Genomic DNA, 19,499 nt, shown 5'->3' with positions numbered 1-19,499 from the left:
GTGAGTGTGGACACAATTAAAAAAAATTAAGTCAGTACTCACTGCAGTGCGTGACAGAGAGCGCATTTTCTCGTCGACGAAAACGTGAAGTCGCGGACGGACAGACAGACAGACGGACGGACGGACATGGCGAGCACAATAGTGCATTTTTTCCATAAATGAGAAAATGCGCTAACTAGTTTATTATGCTATAACGCAATAAGATAATATCACAAAAAATTTCAATCTGTTGCTGAAGAACTGAGGTTTTAAGGTATTTGAACAATATGTTGTAATGCCCAATTTAACCGTCTTCATTTTATGACCAAGCATTTTTAGATACTTCATGTAATTATTATCTCTTCATTCCTAAGTTCAGAATGGTATAGGGTTGTAAAAACAAGTTTTTTTAACTATGGATTGAACACCCATTTTGAATAAATTACTCTATTTATATTGGTTTTAAATCACGTTAGTTATATCATAATAATAAATTCCGCCGGCTCCCAAGAAGGTGGACGGCTGTTAAATACTCATGCATTTACTGAACTATTTAGAGCCGACAGAAATACTATATTCTGTATAATGAGATGGCCAGGATCTCAGTCGTCCTGATTCAATTGCTCGCGTTGAGTGCGGTTCTGCAAACAGTGCGTAGCGGGTGGGCGTCTACCCTCCAGAACTACGTCATCGTGACTCCCGTCTACAACACTGTGCACGTTCGCTCACAATGTAAGTTGTAGTTAATTTAAAAAGTTATGGTCAGTACGTTATTTTACATACACCAGGATAGTAATAACAAATTAATAGATGATCAAACAATATTCGGTGTTCAAGAAACACATACGCACAGTGTACGGCGATATGTAAAATATTATATCTATCTTATTCAAGGGCTTCATATTTCAGAAGCCGTTCTACATTTAGTCATTTCGACAATGATAGCTTGAGCCAAAATTATATTTTTCCCGTTCACAAATCAAGATTATAACCTTCATTTAAAACTATCATGACACTATTATATATATATATATATATATATATATATATATATATATAGACAACATCAAATGGCGGTTCGTGGAGCGCGTCAAGGACCAAATGGACGCGTTCAAGGACGGCTTCAACGAGGTTGAATGTATCGGTTGCTGCAACATTGTGTTAGTACAATATTGCTTCGAATGAATTAAGCATTTCCATACCTTTGATAAGTAAAGCATGTTTTGTTTGCAGAACAAATCGAGCACATTATGTGACGTTTTCTTTACATCCCGCGAAATGTGAATGTCACACTACTAGCACAATTGAAATAATGAGGTAAATGTATATATCAACTTTCTTGAAACTTCAAGACAGACAGTAATGCAATAATATGATAATAATAACATGAGTAAAGTTATTGCGCTCAACCACGGTCCTACAAACCTGTTGAAGTTTCAGTGAAGTTACTAACCTTCTGGAAGATCATTCGCTTCATAGGATATCCAATAATAAGTAGTTTTTGCATAAAACAATTTTAAAAATGTATTAAACTGCAGTGTTTATTCCAAATAAGTATTTTCTGACTACTTAAAATCAGGAAATTTATCCATAAAACAGCTGAGGTACATTTGTTACATTGCGTACAAATTTGTGAAAAGTATTTCCTTGATATAGAAATATATATCCTTGACTTGAAAAATATATCCTTGCGATAAAAAATTAATCCTTGACTAGAAAAAATATCGTCCCAGTTTCATCCATAAACCATATACTTAACTTGAAAAAATATACTCTTGGCTTAAAAAATCTATCACTGACGTGAAGAAAAATATTTCATTGACATAAAAATATATATCTTTGACTTGAAAAATATATCCTTGCGATAAAAAATTCGTCCTTAACATGAAAAAATGTATCCTTGACTAGAAAAAATATATTCAGTTGATCAGAAAAAAACTTCGTTCCAGTTTCGTCCATAATCCAGATATTATGTGCAGAGAATTCGTACCTAATCGTGATTTCAGCCAACACCATAAAATGGCCTCCCGCATATGGTTCTTTGGTCCTCCAGCTTGCAGATGGCATATCGAAAAGAACAATAAGAAAATCGTAAATAAAAAGTACGCTCTGGTCTTCAACCAAACCTATATATATATATATATATATATATATGCAAGTGAATACATGCTAATAGTTTTTTGAAATGCCTGCTTTAAAACATTGGTGAAATTACATGTCAAACACATCTATTATTTTTCATGCACATCATATAGAGTCAACATCATATCACAATCTTATTTTGCTGGATAATTACTTCTGACTGCAAATGTGTTCATGAATACATATTTTCCAAAGAATTACATTTAATTCAGTACCGTGATTCAGAGGTGAGGCTCATTATCTAGTCTCATCCAAATCCCCATTTAATGCACAATGTGTGCTCCTAATTTCGAATCCATCGCACGACGTTTTATACTTTTATTATATGAGATGGGATTTACTTCATTAAGGAAGTTCCATAAAATTATTGGTGTAATCATTTTAACATTAATATTTGGCTTCTTGTACGAAATCATTGTTCTTATTACAAATTTCGCCTTGTTGTTCGTTTGATATTTTATAGCGTGCATTCGTCGTGAAGTTGTAAATCAACGTTTATAACCAAGAAAGAGAACTACTGCCAGCTAGTGTTTGGCTGTACTGGACGTACAGATATTCAAAAAGAAATTCAATAAATTAAATATTACATTTACAAAACGCGCAATGCAAAAATCATTACACGCAGCATTGATCCAATAGTGGGCAAAAAATAAAAGAGAAAAATCAATTAATTATTCCGTCTTTATTTGAACTCATTCAAGTTCTATCAAAAAATTCTCGGGTTTGAAAATGTCTAAATTACTCGTATCTGAAATTGTGTTAACATTGGGTACTAAAGCGTCAACTAAGAATTGCTAAATGAAACCACTGGCTTTACTGATTACTATGGCCATGGTTATTTGCTTATATCAGTTTAATATTAAAATTTTGCTTTTTGATATTACGGATTTTGTGCCACTCAGGAATGTAGAATTATCGATGACAGTCCGAGGCAAAATAAGACTGTAAAAAGAGCATGTAAACTCAAGGACAAACCGCGTGACATGAATCCAACACCAAATGCTTTGTATGCCTAAATTTCAATAAAATTTATACTCTTAATCAACGCATGCTTACTCAAACTCGAACTGGCTAGGGCGATAACCTATACTACTCAACAACCAACTGAATAAACATCTTACAATATCGCTGACCGAGGAGGATTAGTTCTTAACTTCATACACCTTGCCACAACACTTTCAAAATTATTTAAATAATCGTTTTACAATTATTATAATATTACCCATCTCACCGTCGTGTTCCAGGTGCCTGTGAAGCGCAGTGCCGTACGAACGACACCTGCACGGCCGTGACTTACGATGCCGTGAGCGACGTCTGCTTCCTCAGCAACGCAACTGGGAGCTCCTTGACGACGCGGCACCTGCTCGAGGCGGTCACCTACACCAAGTTCTGTTAGTGAAATTAACGTATTTTTACTTAATTATAGTTGAACGCATGAATATTCTCTTAAATTGATCAACAAGCCGAACTTCTATGAATGATTATTAGAAAGTTCTTGGAGCGAAAATTAATTTAGATATCATGTATACAAAATGCACCGTAATTGAAGGACCGCATCAAACTTGAAGTGAATATTCAGTATGCAAATAAATTTGAGTATAAGAAAATCGAAATATTTTCATCGATATCGGAGCCGTAATATTTTATGTAAAAGCCCTAGATTCCTATGAATGCGACTAATGAACAGAATAAATTTTGTATTCATGAATATTGCTACGTTCGTAAAAATCACTGCAAAAATAAATCATCCGATTACGGTTACATTGGCACGGTACTATGAAATGGGCAATTTTTGGGGAAAACCGCATTTGCGAGATTGCATTGTGGAAAACGGTAGCTGTCTAACGCCTGAGCTGCGCGGCATTAGAAGTCAAATTTTCTTCTGTCAGCTGGCCAGACGACATCAACAAACATTAATGAATGGGTACTGAACATCGTCATTTAATAAAATACTTGCCACTTGAATTCTGCAAAAATTTGAGCAGCGTACGTTCCCGCCACAACCAAAATCTTCATGTCGAGCACTAAATCGAAGAACGGAACTCGCGCCAATCAGGTGAAGATCTGCGCCGAGGAGAACGGAATCCCGCTCATCATCCGCACGACATCGGAGCTGGAAACTGCGAAACAGATAATTCAAAGTAGGTAGAATTTTTAGGAGAGTGGAAATTTTTGTGCTGACTTTCGTTGAAAATCTAAAAAATTAGTGATGCACTTCAACATTAAGAAACGTTCACAAAAATTTTGGTGTTATTTATGAGTGATGTTTGCTCATCTATGTTTCCCCTTGCTATCATTGTCCCAAATAATTTTGCTTGCGTTCATGAAAGTATTCAATTTTGCAGATGATGGGCTCTCTGGAATTTTTGGAAAATATGCATTCATGTCCGCTCGTGATGTCGAATGCAACCGCGATCTTGTGTGGCCCGACGGAACCAAAGTCTTTGGCTCGGTCTTCTCACCAGCGTCCATATCGACAGGATTTTTTGCTTCTCCAGGTCCTGCCACACACCTAAGGACAAACGGACAAGTGGTACTCATGCTTGACGAACAAGCTACCGAAATTCCGATTCTTTGTTCGACAAATCCTTGATTGTTTTCTAGGATTACGAATTCAAATGACGAATGTAACAATAGGATGACGAATTCAAATGTATGGAAAAACATAAAACTTGATATCAATCAACTATCAGCTCTTTGGACGGACTGGTCCTCGAAAAATGATTTATATATAGCCGAGTTACGAAATCAGTTGCTTCTTAATCCAACTCGAAGCCAGATTTCCATGTAAATAACTGATTAAATAAATAAAATAATAAACTGAAATAAATAACTGATTTTTATTCATTACTGAAAATGACGGGTTTGAAAATGAATTCATGCATGTTTAATCGTTTACTGAGTAAGTTACCACATCATTACCCTTCGTACGAGAGAATTACTTTGTTCCCAACGGTTGACAACTTAGTCGTGTTTGCTTTATCTGTAGTAGTGTTAGGTTTAAAATCATGCTTGAAAACTTTCGGTGGTGAAATGGCGTTTTTCCAATCCTACATCCAAATGGGTGGATGTTTGGTCAAATATCCAAACTTTTCTTTAATTAACCCAAATACTCGCTGGGAAATTATAAAACCAGCGATGAAGTTTTTATGGGAAAGGAAACATTGTATGGCGAACGGAACTCCTTCACCGCGTTTATTTCAGGCTTACTCACATTCTCACTTTCTTCTGAAAATGTCACTCCAATGAATAGCGCTGAACGATCACTTAACGATAGCAGTGAAATATGCGCGAAATGAAAAATTTAATTCTGTACTCACCGCAGTGAGTGACAGAGAGCACCTTTCCTCGTCGACGAAAACGTGAAGTCACTGACGGACAGACAGACAGACAGACGGACGGACAGACGGACGGACGGACGGACATGGCGAGCACAATAGCGCTATTTTTTCCATAAATGAGAAAATGCGCTAAAAATGATTGGCGGTTACCTTCATGAGAACGCAATTTCTAGTAAGAATGCTTAAACCAATTTAATGGCCCTTACAGTAATAGTAAGAAGAGCTGGGATAATCATGATGGGAAACAAACTTAAATTAGAGCTCCTGTAGTTCTGAGCTGACTGCAGCAGCGGGTATTGAAACAATTACAGCACGATTATTAAATAATATCATTATTATATCATATTATACCGTAAAGTATTATATGTTAAATATATATACTAATATTATATTCAATTATAGCACTCGAGTTTATTAATCGTTTTTAACTGCACTTCGTTAGCCTTGCTGACAGCCCAACTATTGACTCACCGAGCGNGATGCTCTTGTGTTGCACCAGCCTTCCTAACATGTCTCTTCAGAGACTGCAACTGCATTGAATAATTGCCTAACATTAGATGCTCTTGTGTTGCACAAGCCTTGCTTTGTTTAGTGTTAAGCAGCACCTGCTTGACTCTACCTTGTTGAAAGGGTCAATACTATGCAAGAGCAAGACTGCTTTACATATCGCGCTGACACATTTGCAAATAGACTTGCTTATGCACCTAGCGTTTTGCACAATCGAAATTATGATGCACAACGTTTGCTGATGCACGAACGTTAAAATAAACTTAGGAATAATAATAAAATTAGGGATATGTAACGATGTTCCAAGCTTGTAACTCTATCGTGTTATTTTGCAATAAGATTTCTTTTATCCGATTCAGAGTGAATCTTGCAATACAAACTCGTGATAAATTCTGAGTGACTCAATCAATTCAACAACTTATTCAACTCGATTTAGGTATAAAAGTCAATTTATTCATATAAGTGAATATAATGAATGTTATATACTCATCTCTGCCTCTCTCATCCTGTATCGTTTTTTCTCTTTCCCAGCAATTCTAATAAATGTCTATTACACTTGTGATTGCTTCTTTAATTAAATCAAAATAACTGCTACAGTATGGAAGAAACTCTGATCATAAAAATCGTCAATTCCTAATAGTCCGGAGTGAACAGATATTTGAGACTTATTTTGTGAATAAGTCAGATGGGTCAAATAGGCTCACAAACATTTCACTATGGGCTCAATCACAATTGAAAACAAATGTTTTGGTATTAATTTCTATGATTTTTAATCAGAAGAAATTAATAGGTTATATTTCAAGTGGCCAATACACGTGAAGAAATTGCCACAGATTGCTGGATGATTGCCGTTTCCCGTCAGAGCAACATAGAGCATGGGTCGTTTAAGTCTCGATCAAATGGTAAATATAAATGTTAACAATTTTTAATAATTATAAATGAACAAATTAATGGTAAATAAATAAGCGATTTTATAAGGTAAATAAGGTAAAGGTAAATAAGATACCAAATAAGGTAAATGAGGTAAATGTTTGATAAGGAGCGATTTTTTAATATTATGTATTTTGTTTCTTACTGAAAAGTTTATTGATATTGTACACATTTTCAGTCGCAACCGAATTAATGGTTTGCATTGATAATTTGCAAGGAACTCAGTGGATAAAAATACATGTCTGGCATATTAAAAATAATGTATTTGGTAAAATGAGGCAAACTTTCTTTTCCATCAAAGTGAATTTTCAAATAAATTTTAATCTGCCAAATAACATCGTTATCCCTTAGAGGCGTTCCTGGGCTCGAGTGTCCGGTCTTATCTGTACGTTATCTCTGCACTCGCCCGCTGAGCGACTCAAGTCTAAACTTTAGCGCTGTCATCAGTGGCAACGCTCAAACTTTACAACTCAAGTTTGAGCTTAGCAGCCACATTGTAAGTCAATCACTATTCAAGAGTTTGGATTACCGTAAGCCAGTCAGAGGTGATAAAAAACTGGACTGCTCTTTAATGGCCCGAAGGTTTGGTGCGATGAATTAAAACCTGACTGCTGTTTCAACATACGTATACACTTCTATAAATCTTTGAACATGAAATGCCAGATATTTAGAGACAAATTAATCAATAAAGGTTATATGCGTAATAAATCCATAATATATCAGTCGCCCATCATATCTTGTAGCATCTGCGTATGATTACAAATGATATCGAGCCCCAATGCGACTTCAGGGCTGTTTCTTGTTCAGTTGTTGTGCAAGGTGGTAAGCTAAATACATTTCATGGATATGCAGTTTTTGGGTCAAGTTGACTATTTTGCATCGCACTACAAGCAACTTCAGTCGGAATATCAAAGTATTGGAGTTCCATGCGCGCACTCAGTCAGTATACCCTTCAAATATGTTCAATGGCTCAGTCCACAGCCTCATCAAGCTACTCTCAATCTCTCTCGCACTTTGTGTTCGAGTTGTAGGAGCAAAGGCAAATCTTCAACAATTTTGTTTCTATTGCCTACTTTAGACTTTGCGGCAGCCGCCGACAAGTTCAAATAAGGAAGAAACTCTCGGAAAAACTACACACGTTGGAACTTTGTGTCCAAGCTTCCCAGCGGTCGTCAAAACAACATCAGCCATCAGCCTCTGTTCGGAAGCCACGTATTCGACAACAGCATCTGGACTGGGGGAATAAAGAGATGTCCACTCTTGTCTATAGCATGCAAAGCAGGTCGAATTTAATAATATAATTATATTTTTTCAGCAAAGAAGCTTGAATTAGTGTAGTAGTGAAAACTTAGTGTCATGGTAAGTAAGATGAGTTTAAATAGTCTTTGCCAGGCGAAAGACTTTAATTATAGCATACCTTTGATAAATTCTTCGCAAATTTCCGCTCAAAGCAGCTCTTTTTTTGCATGTTTATGTCTTTCAATGTGTTCATCAACGTTAACTGAATTATTTGAAGACATTAAGTTATTACTGAATCAAACATATGTCCACTCACACATGCCTTTTGTTTCTGATATCCAAGCTTAGTCGTTGGATTGTTTCTATTTGCCGCAATACAATATTTTTATTCGAAGTACGATTTCTTGGTTGCCTGAAGTGAACTAATAGATAAATGCAATTAAAAATAAATGCAATTAAATATTATTCGACACCCTTATTTTCCCTAAAAAACTTTCTTACGGTCGTCAGTGCCCTGCCTTATCAGTCCTTATCTCGGCGCTCGTCCGATGAGCGACCAGATCCAAACTTTAGCGCTGCGATCAGTCGCGATGTTCTTAACTTTAGGACCCAAGTTTGAGCTCAGAATTCCTGGACAAAAGACTCACTATGCAATACTTGCTCCCGTATTCTAGGTTACATCATGCTGGATTTACTTGTATTCACGGACATGAAAGCAAAATTAAAAAAATAAATATAATTTATGCACCTAAGCGGTTTGGAATACAACTTTAATTATGTACAGAGGCTACTAAACGTTTTGGTTGGCGTTCAACCGCTTTCAATATTATAAGTTTACTTTAGTGTTTAAACTGCTGAGTTCCAGTATGGTAATGTAGGGTAAAAATGGTAGTGTAATCTTTATTGGACCGCAATACTGGATCCAAATTATAACTAACGAGAAGTGTATACCCAAGATACATTTTTGCGGTGCACAAGAAGCGTGATTATTTGTTTTGAAGAATTAAATTTTAATTGTCCTCAAGAAAGCCCGACTCAGAGTATATCAGAGATACTTCAATGGTGGGGGTGGTCACTTGTAACTTCAATACGTAAATATATTATAAGAAGTTCTGCTTTGTCGTTGTCTCGGTCACTTGTTGCGTTTCTAATTCAATTGGTTACATTTCTGCCAGGTAGAAGATTTATACAATGCGAATGAGCAAGACTTTTTTTTAATTTACTGATGTTCTTTGACGTATATTAGGGAATTTTCTTGCGGAAAATCAACAACTGAAAAATGAAGGCTGTTTTGTTTTTTCATAGCAGATCCTTCATCGTCCTATCGTTCTCTGACTTGGAAACTATTGAATATAAATTGTATTATTATATTCTCGAGAAAATTAATTTCAAGGCAGTATATGTTTTCATTTATTAGGTCTCTTATTAAGCCATTTATAATTGTCTTGAATTAAAACTCACTTAATATTAGAGGCGATCATTCCTGAGCCCAGGTTAGACGGCAAAATCCCGGATCAAGCCCTGGCTGGAGCATAGACGCTTTAAGAGGAAGAGGCTCTAATGAAGCTCACAGGTCTTTTAAGCCCTAACTTTTGCCAAGGAGTTTGGGGCTCAACTTTTTTTCCTTCTAAGACTATTTCGTGCCACTGTCCAGGATGCGACTTGCGATTTTATCTGTATTGTTTGAAGACACTTTTCGAAAGCATGATATGCTTGAGAACTGAATTATCTAAAAGTTTTCCTATAAAAAATACGATCGGAAGAAAATAATCATGTGACATCGTGAATTTAAGTTCAAATTTTTCATCTTCATGCAGTATACAAAAACTGTGAATGAATCCGTTTTTTGTAATGTGACTAATATAAAATTCTTTATAAACAAAAAATGAATTAATTGTGTTTTCGGTTTTTAGGTACAGCTATTAGGGTTTGTATTTATTCATTATAAAATGAACTGATTAGTTTTAGTTAATATTGTGTAATGAAACAAATAGAGAATTATGGGTGCTGTACAGTATAAATTTGCATCTCAAACCAAAACATGTCAACCTATGGCAGCAATTCAGCCAGAGTTTGACAGCTGTGAGGCGCCAGAATATCGCAATTCCAGATCAAAAATGCTAGGTATTTTATATCAGGCCGGCAATGCTAGGCTTTTCCTTTGAGCTTATTAACATTTTTTGACAATTCATAAAGATTAAGCTGTAAAAATAAGTCATTCGCATCGCAACCTGCTCAGAGTCGGGCAGTACGCTTTAATTTTTGGTTGCAGGACCCGCAGTGACTAAGACTACATAATTAGTCTGGGGAGGCGGTTATGTCGTGGGGTGAGGACAATAATATTGAAAGTTTTTTTGCACCATAACTTCTTGGTGAAATATCACGTTGAAAATTTGACTTTCTCGAAATTATTTACTTAATCGATCAGGCGTCTACGTATAAATCAAAAATGTGAAATGCCATAGTTTCACGAGTTTCAATCATTTTGTCTTTAAACTATTATCTGGAAAAACGAAATTCCGGATTCGATCTCGAAGTATCGATTGAGTTAACAGACATGAACGAAATGTTTTATTTTTGAACTCTACGGATTTTGAACCAGATATTACAATATCTCTTGCGTATGACTGATACTTCTATTCAACACATTTTTCAATTATGGTCGAAAAAAACGCAAAGATCACATCATAACTGAGTACCTACTTGAATCATATGAAGCTAAAGCTTTTGCTGATAACGACGCGATAAAACTTCATCAGGAATAGCCAAATTTTGTATCGGACATGCTGATGTCTTCCACTGATTTTTTTGCATACTATAATTATTTAATTCAGACTTGACGATCATTATTGATTTTATTATTCAAGAATGCAAATAAATTATCTTAATATGGATTGTCTCCATCGTTCAATCAAAAATCATTTCCATTAATATGGCGACATAAAAATTATTTTTATTGTCGGTTTTGTTCATCTTTTACCATTTATTAGATGGATATTGGCCAAATTTTATGGATGGAAATTTCGTGCTGCTTGCAGAATAACAGCACGAAAAATGGTTCAGTGAGTAACGAAATGGTAATAAGATTTAATAGCTTTACTGAATTATTGGCTTTACTTTCGTTTGAATCACACCTTAATTTTTTTCCAGACTGATTCAATATTATCGATTGTAATTTTTGAAGTGATCAAGAGTTTTATGGACTTGATTCAAGCAGCTAGAGCACAGAAAACTCAAAACGAGGTTTTTCACTTTTTCACTCAAAAGTTTTTCACTTTCGAATTGTTTTTCAGCAAAATGCTGGAAAATGAAAAATTCCCGTGGCAAATTTTTTCGAATTTTTGCAGATTGTCATTGGTGTGGAATTGGTAGGATTTTATTAGCCCTGGAAAGCGTTATTTTTCGAGGTTATCCGAGTAAGAAATGTAACAGGCAGAGTCGAAAATACCTGGTTGGAAAATACCAGATAGTCATGAGTGGACTTTTTACACTTCCGGAAACTTAACTTAAACTTAAAAATTTATTTTTAAAAACTTAAAAAAATTATTTTTACATTCCATGATATCAATTTTTCCAGCTAATGAGATTTCTAAATAATCATTTGAACTTTTTAAAAAATAAAAATACTGCAACTATACGGACGAGAAATAAACTCATAATTTTTATTGTAATTTTATTGGAGTTTTTCCTTCGTTAAAAATCTTTCTCGAGTATTGGTTTTAGCTAAGCAATACTGGCATATTTTATGGATTAGAATTTTTGCAACGCAGAGGCCTAGTCATGAATAAATTATACATTTCCTATTGAAATCCGAAATTATTTTTTGGCGAGCCTGGGCGTTAGGAATATTGAAATCACCATTGAGGTGTTCAACATTATTTTATTTAATTAATGTCATTATTGGTTAGGGAATTCTTCCATTTTAAAATGATCTACTTAAGCATATTTTTTCGCAGTAGTTAAAATCTATATTGTCTTTTTTCGTGAGCGATCAAGTCCCTATTAAACCATCTCTAATTCATTGAATTTCGATTTCACTTCGATTTCATCACTCACCAGCTCGTTTTAAAGCGCCTAATTAATTTATTGCTTAAATTTTAACTGATTAATTCTTAGTGTTGCTCGTACCAGCTGTGAGCGTGCAAAGGCAAGAAAAAGCTTTGAATTATGCAGCTAAAACTCTGTGCTTGCTCGGCAAGTTAAGCTTAGCTACTTTAAACTGGAGCTCAAGATACCGTCCCGCTGCGCCTAAACCTGACACGCTCAAGCTGAGGACGCCTCGACGCGAGGCAGCGACTAGTGCAAGAAAATCTGAAACATTCATGCAAAATTATTATGTATGAAACTTTGTTAATTATTTCCTTTGGACGCTAAGAGATTAGAGTATAGGAGATATTCAATCTACTTCTAATTGATATAGAATGTAACTTTAAATGTAATGAATGTTTAGAATGTAACATTTTACATGTAGCGACGTTAAACTATTAATTCATGCTCCCGATTTTTAAATGAAACTCACTGTTCCATTAGTCAAACATAAATGCAAACCCCAAATTGAAATGAAAGATAGAGATTAGTCATCAGTTTAATTAAGTCCTTCATTATTCATTATTAATCATTCAAAGTTTAAAATATACCACTCATTACCTAATAAGCTGCGTCATCTTGGGACGGTGTTAATTACTAATACTGTTAATGTTACGGTGTTGATTACTAATATCTAATGGGGACCTTGTTTACTTATAAATAGCGTCCTCTGGGACGGGATAATTCAATCCCTCTTTGGCATGTTGGGCGTCAGGACACATTGTGACGTTGAAAAACTACAATAAGCTAGTGAAGTTTAATAAATTTGATCACCAGCTTTTTTTATTAATAAAAAGACATTTTGCAATTCGATTAATTCTTAATAATACGATTAGAGAAACTAACAGTTAAATCTGATTTGTTAATCATCAATAGCTCCTTGCTAAAGTAAGTTGCACTTGATTCTTCAAAATAGATGAATTAACAATGATACCTGAAGACTTTAATTTCCGAAGGAGCTAATAAGTAAATGACTATTTGAGGATGGTCGCAGTTGAAATATACACATACATACACATTTAAAAATTTCATTTGTTTATGTATATCATTAAATTTCTCATTTATTATTATTTCCATGAATGTTTAAGTTGAATGCCCAACTGTTTACGAAGTATATATATCCGTCATTTCGTTCAAGGTGCCTTCTGAATTTGCACATATATTTTTGGTCATGTTTTATAGGAATATAAAAACAATTTTTTTCACTCAAACTAACATTCAGAATCTCGATCTGATAGTTGATTTCTTGAGGCTTCTTGACAGATCAACATTTTTAAGACGACCATTAGCGAGTTGCTATATAGTACCCAAGCGTTAAGATGTTTGTTAAATTAAACATGCATGGATAGCTCTTTGAGACGGACATGAATGAAATGGGGCTCGTTTTTGCAAATGTTTACTTTCAATTTATTCAAATATTTTGATTAGGATTTGCATGGAATCTTCTGCATCTGAGATTTTAGTTCAAAGATTATTGTTGAGTTATTATTTATACTAATCTTGCCGACACAAGTTAGACCTCTGAATGGAAGCTCATAAATTGAGACTCAGAAAAGCCACAATCACAAACTGCTTCCCAAAAAAATCGGAAGTCTATCGGTGAAGATAAAATTAAATGAATGCGATTTTATACGGAAATATGGATGGTATTATCCATGAATATCCCGAGTCTCAGAGAAATTGATCTTCAATCATTAAAATGAATAATTAAATTCAAAATAGTTATCTTTCCTACCGCAATTATCAGCTAATTATTTGACATCATGAATGCCCATAGAATGATGTTTTTAATTGAGTTTGTTCATTATCAGAATTAATACGCAAAAGACTATTGGTTTATGAATGTTATGTTAACAATTTTCTGTCTCTTGCGATGTTTGCTAATAAGTAAATGTTATCTTTTTTAGCTCACTGAGGTCACTTGTTGCTGTAATTCGTGAGAAATTATTCATATTTTCAAGAAAACATACAAGTCAACAAAATGGAAGTCTTTATACGAGCCTCACATGGCGAGCATCAAACTCATTCTTCTTTCCACTGTTCTTCTCGCTTCGTCTGAAATTTATAAGACAACGTCAATGTCACGCACAAGATTCACTATTTGTGACGGTCCTCTCCTGCTGCTGGGCTATCCTCGACAGACAGCAAGGGAACTTAAGAAGATTATTGATAGACATCCTCGGTAAAAGTTTAGACGTGAATTTTAGTCGCGGTTTGAGTGCAAAAAGAGCATGGAAGCTCAGCTCACTTGCAACGCGCAACGAAAGTGCTTGGCCTCTAACAAACTGCTTATTGATTACTGCCGTTAAAATTGTTTAAGGCAGTTTAACGAATAGCGTTTAAGAGCTTATGAATATTTGGGAATATGTTTAGGTTACTAATGTAATGTATTACCATTTTGCTGAGATTTATGTGATCGATACTAGACAGCGAAATTGTGGAATTGATGAAATAACTTTCAGAAACGGCAAAAATTTAAGCAATCGTAGAAGTGCGCTGCCAAAACTATAGAACCACTAATTAAAGTTTTCTTATAATATGTGGTAAAACTCAAGTCGAAAATCGAGAAAACTTTTTCGAAAATTATTTATATAAGTCATGTTTGCAGCGAAGTTGAGGAAGCGATATTATATTTTTAGCATAGGCAGAGCAGGTCGAGGAAGACTTTCAGCTAATATTTGCATGTACTGTATGAAGTGGTTGGCGTAGTCTCTATGTGAGCCTGATCCTTTGAAGACATGAACATCTCGTACTTACGACAACACAATTGTAAGGTTCAAGTCCAATTGTAGGTTCATTTTGCATCATTTTTCATATAACTAGACACGAACTTATTTCTACCAATTATATGTCTTTGTGAGCATAGGAGTACGAAATGCGAAAATTACATGCAGATGACGAATTAATTATTGTCCATATTATTCGGCAATATTTACGATAAAATTTTTCCTGCAGATGAGTCTCGTCTGAATTAACTATGTTGCGGAAGACTGGTGCAAACGAACTTCGATTTTCACAAAAATCCTAAAGGTTAATTTCACAATTGAGAGGTAAATTTATTAAATTCAGATTAATGTTATGAGTCATTTCTAAATTTTTTATTTGGCCGATGTACAACATAAAAAAAAACTTGTTTATCACAAACGAGAAGAATTTCTACATTCGCTCAGTCAAAATATGAATTTTAGATATTTAGTTGTATTCGTTTTTTAATTCGTCTCACACTTCACGGACTTCGCCAAGTTTAAGTGATTTATCGATTTTACTTTTACCATGTACCTTTGCGAATTTGTAAAATTCAAGTGTTTAAGTTCACAACCATGGCAAAAAAATTTAATATTAACCAAATTTATGAAATGTGTTATAGAACAAAGGCGCTAACACATTTCATCAAGTGTATTTCAAGCGTTGCTCGTTTAAAATTATTTGTACTATTTTAGGGTTTATTACGTTTAAAAAGAAATTTGATTTTGTATTGTAATTTATCAGTTGATTTCCAGCTGCTCTGTGTTCTATATATAATTTTTCTCGAGCGTCCGGCGAGTTATTTGTAAATCTTTGTGAGAAAAAAATATAACTCAGTACTCACTGCAGTGAGTGATAGATAGCGCATTTTCTCGTCGACGAAAACGTGAAGTCACGGACGGACAGACAGACGGACAGACGGACGGACAGACAGACATGGCGAGCACAATAGTGAATTTTTCCATAAATGAGAAAATGCGCTAAGGAGAGAAGAGGTATGTGAAAAAATCTTTATTTCTAATTCCAATGAAATTAATTGCCTAGAACCGTATAAACTCGTATCATCACACATCATTGCGATAACTGGGAAAACTTCAATTTTTTAATGCAGACAGTTATTAAATTTCGTAGACACGTGATTTATTTATACTAAGTAATATGGATGACGAAGCAGCATATCTTAGCTACACAGATTTCACCAGTGTTTCATTTCCTCTGAATGTCACGTCCACTATATAGCTCGCCTCACCATGCACCGTGGTTTGCTGAGGCCTGGGCTTTTCTTCTCCACTTTTCCTGTCATTTTAAGGCCCATTTTGGACTGAGTTCAAAAGCAATTCTGGCGCGAGGACTCGTCCGAATTCTCATTCAGTGTCGCGAACCTCGCCGGCTTTGCTAAAGACTTTATTTGGCGGGAAATAAAGATTTTCCAAGGCAGCCAACCGAGAATTGCGGCAGCGCTCTGGGATTATTGACGATCGTTTGAGGTGAAGAGAAAGCAGTTTCACAGTAGCATCTTATCATACAATATTTGGTATGCAGTACTATTGGTTCTAACTTATGACAACGCAGTGTAAACACCAGATTCGTACGAAAAAGACACAATGTCAATCCTACTTATCAGTATGTAATTAGGAAAATTAATACTTCAACTCACAAATTATGAACAAGAATATTCTCCATTACTAAAATTATACTTTCTCCATCACGCGCAAGGCTTCTTCCTCTCTCTCATTATTTTACTTTCTTAACCAAACGCACTAGTAATATTGTCACGCAGCGCTTTTCATTCGGAGGAAATTGTGTCGGTGGCAAATTTCCTGACCACCTAAAGGAATAAAAGTAAAATCTGGAAGGCCACGAGATTAACGAGCAAAGCTGCAATATTGACGAGAAAATGGCGATGCTGCAACAGTCTAGAGCAGCATACGGTCTGACGGCTTCATAATGCGTTTCTTTTTGGGTTATTGGCTCTCCCGGGTTATTGGCCTTACCGGTTATTGGTCCTACCTAGTTATTGGCCTTACCCGGCTATTGGCCTTACCGGGTTTTTGGCCCTTAGCTGCAGGTTAATGGCCCTACCTGGTTATTGGCCTGACCAGGTTATTGGCCCTAGCTGGTTATTGGCCCTACCTTGTTATTGGCTCTACCTGGTTATTATCCTTACCGGGTTATTTGTCCTACCTGGATATTGGCCCACCGTGTTATTGGCCCTACCGGTATATTGTCCCTATTCCGGTTTATTAGCCTACCGAGTTATTAGCCTTTATCAGGTTTTGCCCATAACGGCTCATTGGTCATACCTGATTATTAGCACAATGTTATTTTGATCTTACCAGGTAATATGCCATACTTGGTTGTTGAGCCTATCATAATTTTAATCCATTCTGGTTATCAACTCTAATATGTTATAGGTCCAACGTTCATTGGTCCACTGGTTCAATGGCAAAACCAGGTCATAGCCCTCTGCGTTTTTAGCTCGCAGAGTTATTAGCATAGACTGAGATATTTTCATCTATAGTAATTATGTTTATTAAGCCAATTTTTCAGAAACTCGCAGGGCGAAGCCTTAAAGAGCAGAAACAGGACTGTATTTATAGCCTATTTCAAGACATTTGCATCGTTTAATATTATAACACCTCTTTGTAGTATGTTGTACATATGTTGTGGATATCCATCCATGTAGATGTAGTATGTTGTAGATATCCATCAATGATCTGAAGCACACATTGGCAAAATGTTTCTTTCGTGCAAAATTGGCTGTTTTTTTGTTCGTGTCTTAGTTGGTAAATATATTATGAATGATTAAATCATTCAAACATCATAATGACAGGTTGCAGAAACATTATGCTGGAAATGTATGTTATTTTCATTTCTCAAGATTTTACGAGTAATATAATTAGACATATATTGACGGTTAATAAATATATTCACACAAATATTTTTAATATGCTACTCAGAGATGCCCGAAATCGGACAAGTAGTGCTAAAGAGCCGTGAGTCAACTTCCGTAGCCGTACGAGGTTCTAGAACAACGATATCTGAAACCAGGATCTCGTATTCGGTATTCTATTGTCAACCTTTGAGTGAGGAGACGTCATTCGTTTTATACCCTCCATCTTGTAGCTTATATTCGACAGTCTATACTCCATCCTAGAGCTTGTATCCGAGATATTCAACGAAGTTACGATGAAGTCGCGTTAGTTTCTGACCCTGAAAACTGACCTTGTCGTCCAAGCTTAACGGTATTTATATATTATACGTGATTAATTTTCTGGCTTCGTTCATAATTAAGTATGCAAAAAGAATTTCTGCTAAGGTCAAAAAGAGTTGCTGCATTACGTTCGGATCAGTCGCGGACACTGCTCGTGGACTGATACGGTAGTCGGTAGATCAGTTCACGAAAATGCAAAAAGCTCACATTAGAGCTTTTCTCATTTCGAGACAGTCGGAACTCACCAACCGAGTTAAGACCTTGACGAGTCTTTCGGCATCTGTTCCCAATTTGAAATAATTAACGATATTTTCCGCACACAACCTAACAGTTCTCCTATTAGCCTATAGCCATCGCAAAAGCTCGATATTTTTTCATTCATATACTCGTAGAGTGAAGCCTTATCACCTATATAACACTCCTCTAACATAACCGTGCAAAAATATGATGCCTTGAAATTCTATCAATTGGAAATTTGAGCATCTCTTAACGAAAAGTTAGATATTGCAACTTAAATTGTACCAAGTACTTCTGCTGATTCTATGCTTTTTATATTATTTATACCATTTTTTAGTGTATCATTGTTTTGAATTGCTTTCTTCCATTCATCTCAGCAAATTCAAATATCAGTATACAGAATTTATGTCTGTTTGAACAATGTAACCAAAAACCAAATGTACCCACAATTTCCTCTCTATACTAAATGTATTTCGTATGTAATTATCTGCATGTGTATTAGTTTTTCCAGAAAGCAATACATTATTGAAAGCCAGCTCCATTTAATTAGTAATCCAAAGGCAGAAAAAGTTTCGACTTCAACTGAAACTGAATAACCTTGCGTTGACCCTCATTCGTTTCAATCTTACAATGAAATAATACATGAAAGCATCCGTTACTATATCAATTGCACATACACTCTAAATTTTAAACTTATTTATTAAGGAATCACGTATAAAACACCAAAATTCACAATAATATAAATAAACCCCGGAATCAGTCTCGTAGAAAACTGCGCTATCACAATTCTTATTTTTCTTTAATCCCCATCCTCTGGTGGGAGGAGGGTAGCCTTCATCGGCTGTGATCTTCGATGATGCCGGGTTGCTGGGAGCTCCTAAATCCCAGTGCTTTATTTATGGCGAGCTTCACGTGATGCATCGCCTGTCCCGCGCCAAATATGCGGTCACTTCTCTAACTTTCAAATGACGTCCATTGAAGGACATTTGGCTCCTCAGCCTCGTTGAAAGACTGAATAGATGCGGGTAAAGTTACTAGATACGCTGTAAATTTCTGGATACGCTGGAAATTGCTAGATA

The 19,499-nt window shown here is 35.5% G+C and overlaps 1 long non-coding RNA gene across 1 annotated transcript; it reads left to right on the top strand.

The window, feature by feature from the left end:
• Window positions 1–648: 648 nt before the first annotated feature.
• Window positions 649–4,120, top strand: LOC108683402. The gene is made up of 3 exons (XR_007156811.1): window positions 649–711; window positions 3,366–3,512; window positions 4,107–4,120. It is a non-coding gene; the product is annotated as an uncharacterized LOC108683402 (long non-coding RNA).
• Window positions 4,121–19,499: the final 15,379 nt, after the last annotated feature.

This window comes from Hyalella azteca, unplaced genomic scaffold (assembly GCF_000764305.2).
Source record: "Hyalella azteca isolate HAZT.00-mixed unplaced genomic scaffold, Hazt_2.0.2 contig7587, whole genome shotgun sequence".
In the NCBI taxonomy this organism is placed as follows: domain Eukaryota; kingdom Metazoa; phylum Arthropoda; class Malacostraca; order Amphipoda; family Hyalellidae; genus Hyalella; species Hyalella azteca.
The sequence above is the reverse complement of the archived record's forward strand: the minus strand, read 5'-3'. Positions and strand labels throughout refer to the sequence as shown.